Here is an 8,818-nt window from a genome sequence, read left to right as displayed (position 1 = left end):
GAAAAACAGGAATTTTTGCCCTTATACTTACTAGAGGTAGGCCCAAGGAACACACCTAAAGGTCATATTCATCACAGACCCTCCAAGTGTCCCTAATTTCCAGAGACAGTCCCAAATTTACAAAAGCTGTCCCAGTTTCTGGTTTGATCCTAGAATGTCCCACTTTTCCTTAGGACGTCCCTATTTTCATTGGAGAAATTTTGGAGGGTAAGGAGTTATGGGGATAAGTAACTGTACAACCTTTAGCAAACATCTGAAGGGAGCTCTGTATAGGGAAGTTTTTAAATGCTTTATTATGTTTTTATATATGTTGGAAGCTGCCCAGAGTGGCTGGGGCAACCCAGTCAGAAGGGCTGGGTATAAATTATTGTTGCTGCCATTGAATAGGACATCCCTGTTTTTATCAGAGAAATGTTGGAGGGTATGAAGACATGGGCCAGTCATTGCTTGATCACTATGGACACAGCTACGCTGAAGGCTACAACCAGAACCCAGTGGTATCTGGTGTCTATTGCGCCTGGTAGGGAAGACATCTGGGAGCCCAACAAGAAGTAGGGACAGAGCCACTGAGAGGCAGAGCCAACTAATTCTTGCTTTCTTCTCATCTTCCTCCCTTCTGAGTTCCACAAGCTGCAACACGGAGGCTAAGGAGTAGGAGAATGACAGGCAGAGCCCCTCCCTGTCCTGATCAAAACTTGGATGTAGAGATGCTTGTGGAATGTGGTATTTTTTTTGTAACTTTATATATTTAACAGTCATCTGATCTGTACCTCTCAAGCTAGTGTCGAGACAGGAACTTAATCATCTTCCAAGAGCACGGTTAAATTAATCTTGAACATGGCTTAAGCTCTGTTGCCAAATAATCATGTCATATGGCTGAATGAGATGTGACGTTGGTCAGATCCATGCGTCCCAATCCAGGGTTCCTCCTGTGATGCAGAAAGTGAGCTCAGGAGGTCCACTTTAACAGTAAAGGGGCAGGAGGCTAACCACCCTTTAGGAATGCCTACATTAATGCTTCCTGCAAGGAAGCACCAATGATGCCCTGGATCCACATCGTCAATCTCCTTCAGCAAGATTTAATCAGACAAGATGGGCAGTGGTTGAGAGGAGAAGAAAGCAAATCCTGTGGGGCTGTTTCACATCAATGGAACTCTCTCCCAATCGAAGAAGTTGCTATACCAATTTTTATTGGCAAGCTCCCAAAAAATAATGATAGCACATTCCCCGCCCCCCCCCCCGATATGAACTGGGATCATAATACAGGATAAACAGTAAAAGCAACTCTAATCTAAGGTTACCAGATGAATTTATTTAAATATAACTAACTAAATAAATACTACACATTCGGGACGTTGATGCTGCAGCGATGGCGGTGGCAGAGGGGCAGCCACTGCCTTGACCTCAACCACCAAGTTTCCCCTTCCTCCAAGGCTTCTATCTCCTTTCTCCATGAGCCTGGGCAACCCCTGAGTTGTTGGTTCTTTGGTGGTGATGGTGGGGAAGCCGTGTGCGGTGGGTCAGGCATGGAAGGCGGAGAAGGAGGGCCGAGAGCAGCAACAGTGGCGAGGCTCGGGCAGTGCAATGCCTCCCTTCCCATCATAGAAGCCCCAATCCCACTCCTACTTGCGTGCAAGCAGGAGGGAGCGGGGATCCCTCAGCTGCGAAGGGAGGCTTCCCGTTGCCTAACTTGAGAGATCCCTGCCCCCTCCTGCTTGCACACAAGCTCTGATAGGCAGCGTGAAGCCTCCCTTCACAGCTTAGTTGTTGGAGTCAGTGAAGGTGGAGGCAGCCTGGAAGCCCCTGCATCACCATCATATGGGGACTTCTGAGCAGCTTCTGAAGCCAGCCAGAGCCAACTGCTCCAGGCTGCTGAGACTGCTGCTGCTGCATTTCCCGGGGACATTAGATGAAATCCGGGGACATTCCAGGGATGGAATTTGTCCAGGGAGTTATTCGCAAATCCGGGAACTGTCCCCGGGAAACGGGGACATCTGGTAACCCATCTCTAATCCCATTCCATGTCTGGGTCCCTATCTGGAATGCCTCTCTTGTCTGTACAGTGGTACCTCGGGTTACATACGCTTCAGGTTACATACGCTTCAGGTTACAGACTCCACTAACCCAGAAATAGTACCTCAGGTTAAGAACTTTGCTTCAGGGTGAGAACAGAAATTGTGCTCTGGCGGGGGGGCAGCAGCAGGAGGCCCCATTAGTTAAGAACAGTTTCAGGTTAAGAACAGACCTCCGGAACGAATTAAGTACTTAACCCGAGGTACCACTGTAATTGACTTCTAAAAGAGCTATGTTGCTAAAGCAGTAATTGTGTGGATGATGCTGACAGCGTCCAAATTCTGAATGGTCCTATCATTCTGTCAAGATGGAAAGAGACCCGGAAGCAGCTCAGGACGTCCCAGTCTTGGGGTGGCAAAGTGATGCTCTGCCAGATCCACAAGAAGTCCGGACTACTTCTTCCTCCTATCACTTGCGTCCTGCCATCCTTCCCCACTTGCCAGCTTATCAGCAGAGCTCTGGAACAGGCTTGCCATCTGGAGGGGAGCTCTTTGTCTGTTTGGTCAAGATAAGGATTCGGCAGTGGAGGCTACAAAGGGAGGGCAAAGGCGTTGGAATGTTGCGGCGAGAGGGGAGGCGACGGATGGCGAGTTAGAACAACAAAAAACCCGAGCGACGGAAATGAAAGTCAAAGGAGAGCACTGGCCCACGTCGGAAGGGAATTTCCATGTTGTCTCGCGGATTAGAGGAGATCTGCTTCCTTTATTGAGGTTACGGAAAGAGGCCAAAGGAAGACTCAGCTCAGTGAGATAAACAGAAGGAGGGTGTGCGGGTGGCTGGACCTCCAACCCCAGTTATTATTGTTCAGAAGAACAATTCACTGAAAGTGCAAAGTGTGTTTTTCCTTCCTCACCCCTCAGTTCTAATCCTCCTTGGTAAGCTGGTGTGTGCTCAACTTTGTGCCCCCCCCCCCACTGCATCAGCGTCAGAGCTGCTTCCTGAAATGCGGTCGTACACCAGTCTCCTCTAACCTGATGCTTCGGATCGTCGTCTTCTTTGGCGATCACTCGTAGCCGAATAAGATTGACTTCCATAAACATGGTTTTAACGATGAGCCTGTAAGTGACTGCAGAGGCCAATTCTGGATCCACACGTCCTTCCACAGTGGGGACATTGGTTTCCGGGCGGAAGTTGATCACGGTGAGGGTTTGCCAAGCATGCCTTCCTCTTAGCATGTTTCTCCCTTTCATCCTGAGTTCAAGTGTCTTCAAAGCCCATGACACCTTTGGTAAAGGCTGTTCTCCAACTGGAGGGCTCACAGGCCAGTGTTTCCCAGTTGCCAGTGTTTATACTACATTTTTTTAGATTTGTCTTGAGACAGTCTTTAAACCTCTTTTGTTGACCACCAGCATTTTGCTTTCCATTTTTAAGTTCGGAATAAAGTAGTTGCTTTGGAAGATGATCATCGGCATCCTCACAACATGACCAGTCCAGCAAAGTTGATGTTGAAGAATCATTGCTTCGGATCACAACCCCCATCAGCCACAGCCAGTGGAGGCATCAGGCTGGCCAAGGCAATGGCGGACTCTTGAAAATACTTCTTGATTGTCAACATTATTGTGATTTATTTATTACTCTAATAATAATAATAATAATAATAATAATAATAATAATAATAATAATTTGTATGCCACCCGTGTGACTGGGTTTCCCCAGCCACTCTGGCAGCCCCCAACAGAACGTTGAAAACATGATAAAATATCAAAGCTTAAAAACATCCTAGGAAACATTTTGAAGCCAATTCACAATACAGTAAATAAGAAGCAAGAAGCAAGAAGAACTGAAAAGAGATAGATGATAGATGATAGATAGATGATAGATAGATGATAGATAGATATAGATAGATAGTTAGATAGATGATGATGATAGATAGATAGATAGATAGATGATAGATAGATAGATAGATAGATAGATAGATAGATAGATAGGTAGATAGATAGATAGATAGATAGATAGATAGATGATAGATAGATAGATGATAGATGATAGAAAAACAATTTATAAAACAATAGAGACACCAACTGGGATCAAATGCTGCTATGTCTTTATAGTCTCTTGGCTGCCCATGAAAACAATATGAGAACGGTACATTCTTTGCAGTACTTTCCCCAACATCTATATCATCATCATTATCCTCATTATCATTATTATGATCTATCCTATCCCTTCCACAATGCCCCAGAGTGGTGCTAGGTCCAGGACACTGTAAAGGATGCAAATACAGTTGCCGTGGCAACAAAGAAAGAAGGCCGTTGGGGGAAAGAGAAAGAAGTTGTGCCACTTCAAATGGTAAGCCCCACCCCTGAGAAACTGATGAAGAACTCCCCTCCCCCCACGAAAATTCAGTAAAATATTTTCCTCCAGTTTCTTTCTCCACACACCAGGAGGAGATTCTTCAGAGGCAATTTCTGCATAGTTCTAGAAACTTCTATCCAGATATACATGCACTAAATAATAATAATAACCCCCACTGCACTATACTTTTAAAGCAATATCATACTTCTTTAAACAGTCATGGGTTCCCCCACAGAATCTGGGGAAGTTCAGTTTGTTAAGGGCACAGTGGTACCTTGGGTTAAGTACTCAATTCGTTCCGGAGGTCCGTTCTTAACCTGAAACTGTTCTTAACCTGAAGCACCACTTTAGCTAATGGGGCCTCCTGCTGCCGCTGTGCCGCCGAAGCACGATTTCTGTTCTCATCCTGATGCAAAGTTCTTAACCTGAAGCACTATTTCTGGGTTAGCGGAGTCTGTAACCTGAAGCATATGTAACACGAGGTACCACTGTACTGAGAGTTGTTAGAATACCCTCTATGCCCCTCACAGAGCTACAATTCCCAGAGTTTCTTGTCAAACCACTCTGAGAATTGAAACCACGTGGGGGGAGCCGGAGTATCTCCTAGCAACTCTCAGCCTTCTTGGTACAGTCATACTTTGGGTTACAGACACTTCAGCTTGCGCGTTTTCGGGATACGGATGCACCAAAACCTGGAAGGGATTACTTCTGGGTTTCGGCACTCGCGCATGCGCAGAAGCACTAAATTGCGCTTTGCACATGTGCAAAAGCGCCAAATTGCAACCAGTGTGTGTGCAGATGCGCCGCTGCAGGTTGCGGACACTGCTGGTTGCAAACGTGCATCCCGCATGGATCATGATCGCAACCCGAGCATCCACTGTAGTTCTGGGATGCTTGGTGGATGGTGGTTTGGGAGAGGGCTTTCTTTGAGGCAGCCCCTAAGCTGTAGGATTCCCTCTCTAGAGAGGTGTGCCTGGCACCTTCATTGCACAGATTTTATCATAGGGCGAAGGCACACATTTTCACTTGACCTTTGACATTTGAGAGAGATACATTTCAGGAACCTCATTCTTTTGACTGTTTTATTCTTATTTATTTATTATTATCACTTTCTAAAAAAGGGGGGGGGGAATCAGATTCTGAAATTCCCAGAGTGTAGAGATAGGAAACTTTGTCTCTCCTTCATCTAATACTAGAACCTTGGGGTCATCCAGTGAATATGAAGTTAGAAGATTCAGGAAAAGGCAACAACAACAAAAATTATCGACACAATTTATACACAGTAAAACTGTGGAAAAAACAGATGGACTGATAGCCACCAGCTTGGATTGATTTTAAAAAGGTTTAGACAAATTCGTAGAAGATTGTTGTTGTTGTTGTTGTTGTTTAGTCGTTTAGTTGTGTCCGACTTTTCGTGACCCCATGGACCAGAGCACGCCAGGCACTCCTGTCTTCCACGGCCTCCCGCAGTTTGGTCAAACTCATGCTAGTAGCTTCGAGAACACTATCCAACCATCTCATCCTCTGTTGTCCCCTTCTCCTTGGGCCCTCCATCTTTCCCAACATCAGGGTCTTTTCCAGGGAGTCTTCTCTTCTCATGAGGTGGCCAAAGTATTGGAACCTCAGCTTCACGATCTGCCCTTCCAGTGAGCACTCAGGGCTGATTTCCTTCAGAATGGATAGGTTTGATCTTCTTGCAGTCTATGGGACTCTCAAGAGTCTCCTCCAGCACCATAATTCAAAAGCATCAATTCTTCGACGATCAGCCTTCTTGATGGTCCAGCTCTCACTTCCATACATCACTACTAGGAAAACCATAGCTTTAACTATACGGACCTTTGTTGGCAAGGTGATGTCTCTGCTTTTTAAGATGCTGCCTAGGTTTGCCTTCTTGGTACAGTTATACCTTGGGTTACAGACACTTCAGCTTGCGCGTTTTCGGGATACGGATGCACCAAAACCTGGAAGGGATTACTTCTGGGTTTCGGCACTCGCGCATGCGCAGAAGCACTAAATTGTGCTTTGCACATGTGCAAAAGCGCCAAATTGCAACCAGTGTGTGTGCAGATGCGCCGCTGCAGGTTGCGGACACTGCGGGTTGCAAACGTGCATCCCGCATGGATCATGATCGCAACCCGAGCATCCACTGTAGTTCTGGGATGCTTGGTGGATGGTGGTTTGGGAGAGGGCTTTCTTTGAGGCAGCCCCTAAGCTGTAGGATTCCCTCTCTAGAGAGGTGTGCCTGGCACCTTCATTGCACAGATTTTATCATAGGGCGAAGGCACACATTTTCACTTGACCTTTGACATTTGAGAGATATACATTTCAGGAACCTCATTCTTTTGACTGCAATCTGTTTTAACAGATCTTAACGATGCATTTTTGGTTTTGTGTATCCTTCCCTGGCACCTCATAGGGAAGGGCGGGTAAGAAATTAGCTGTTATGGTACTAAGGTAGCATGCAGTGGGATCCAATGCATGTAAACTCAGAAGGAAGTCCCGTTGACTTAAATAAGACACACTCCCATGGAAGTGTTGTAAATGTACAGCATGATCGCATCTTGTACGCAATTAACTTGCACAATGTCTGCCTTGCCATGGCTGAAACCAGCAGGTCGAAATGGTGCAAATTAACTGTACACATGGCAGAGGGTCTTAAATCTCTTTTTTGCACTGGGTTTTCTGGTGCAGAAAGAGCATTTGAGCTCTCTGCCCTGCTTGCCGGGCTCTGGGATGTTGTCATGAGATCTCGCAGGAACTTGGACAGTCCTGCGAGATCTCGCGAGAGCATTCCAGAGCATGTTCTCCAAGCGGGACCTGCCTGATATATCTCCTCATATCCCTTGAGCACAGTTGTTGTTTAGTCGTTTAGTCATGTCCGACTCTTTGTGACCCCATGGACCAGAGCACGCCATGCACTCCTGTCTTCCACTGCCTCCCGCAGTTTGGTAAAACTCATGCTGGTAGCTTCGAGAACACTGTCCAACCATCTCGTCCTCTGTTGTCCCCTTCTCCTTGGGCCCTCCATCTTTCCCAACATCAGGGTCTTTTCCAGGGAGTCTTCTCTTCTCATGAGGTGGCCAAAGTATTGGAGCCTCAGCTTCACAACCTGTCCTTCCAGTGAGCACTCAGGGCTGATTTCCTTAAGAGTGGATAGGTTTGATCTTCTTGCAGTCCATGGGACTCTCAAGAGTCTCCTCCAGCACCAGTACCATACTCATAAACATACTGGCTAAGCTACACCTTTTATTTGAGGTGTTTTACTTGATGTGCCTGATGGCTTTGATTTTAGGAGAGAAAAGGCTTCCATAACTTTTAAAATCATGGGCGTTGTTAGAGAGAGTCTGTTTAGTCTGTTTAGAAGGGCCGGGGCGGGGGTTACATCCAGCCTAAAGTTTCCCACCCCTGGATTATGCTAAGAAATCTGTTTGCTATGAGGAAATCTCACATTTTCCATTCTTTTCTCAGAAGACCTACCTATCCTTTTCTGCCCCGCCCCCCTCAAGCAATAAAAAAAGATTGCAGATGGTCCTGGCTAAAGGCAGTTCTCATGGTACATTAAATAAGATTTGCTACCCTTGTTTCCTTCTAGCCTCTCCATAGTAGCCCTACTACAGAATTCTGTCTGATGATGAAAAGCTCTTTCAAGATCTATAGGTTTGGGTAAAATTTCTATGGTATCCCTCCATTGCCTCCCCCCCGCCTTGGAATTCGACTGGCGCTTTCCACAGAAGGAAAGTTCACACAGCCATTCATTGTTTAATCTTTGGATCCTTTCAGGTGCTGCCCGTCACCAGCTGAGAGGAGCCTGCAAGAATTTGGGAAAGCTCCCCCGGGAAAGGAGGGCTTTCATTTCAAAAAAAGTAAAAGGCCAATGTTTGTGAACTGAACCGCAAGTCGAGGGCGGGGAGGAGAAAAGATCAATTCCGCTTTTCTTCTCCGACCTTGTCCTTCGAAAGTTTAAAGCACGGATTCCTTAGAAGGCCCAGGAAGGAACAGAAATGAAATGAAAATCCCTTGTAAGGAAACGTACCTATAATAAGCTCATGCAAAGAGAAGGAGGGGGGGGAGAATAAATGCAAAAGTATAATTTGACCCACAGCCTCTTGTGGGTGTAATGCGTGGTTTTCTCTCTTTCCAGTAATTTGAAGATAAAACCTGCGTACACTTTACAAAAGCAGCACTAGTATGAAATGAAACACACCTTTTCCCACCCACCACTGAGGGATATTTTGGCTCAGTGATACCGTGCGATACAATCACACTCATCATTTGAATTGTTGGCAGTAATTACACCCTAGAGAGGCAAGTGTATTGTCTCAGGCACCATTGTGTTGAAACTTTGCGGAAATGTTGGAGGTTTTGAGTGAGACTGTTGGATAGCAGTAGCATCACATGCCAGAGATGGTATGTAGGGTCAGATCCACCTATCTCTGCTTCGTTTTGAAGG

At 46.1% G+C, this 8,818-nt stretch overlaps 1 long non-coding RNA gene across 1 annotated transcript; it reads left to right on the top strand.

The window, feature by feature from the left end:
- The first annotated feature begins 4,253 nt into the window (after window positions 1-4,253).
- On the top strand, window positions 4,254-8,432 carry LOC309338167. The gene is made up of 2 exons (XR_014154779.1): window positions 4,254-4,362; window positions 8,149-8,432. It is a non-coding gene; the product is annotated as an uncharacterized lncRNA (long non-coding RNA).
- Window positions 8,433-8,818: the final 386 nt, after the last annotated feature.

This window comes from Podarcis erhardii (assembly GCF_964252035.2).
Source record: "Podarcis erhardii genome assembly, chromosome: 3".
In the NCBI taxonomy this organism is placed as follows: Eukaryota; Metazoa; Chordata; class Lepidosauria; order Squamata; family Lacertidae; genus Podarcis; species Podarcis erhardii.
Note: the sequence above shows the minus strand (reverse complement) of the source record. Positions and strands in the feature narration are given on the sequence as shown.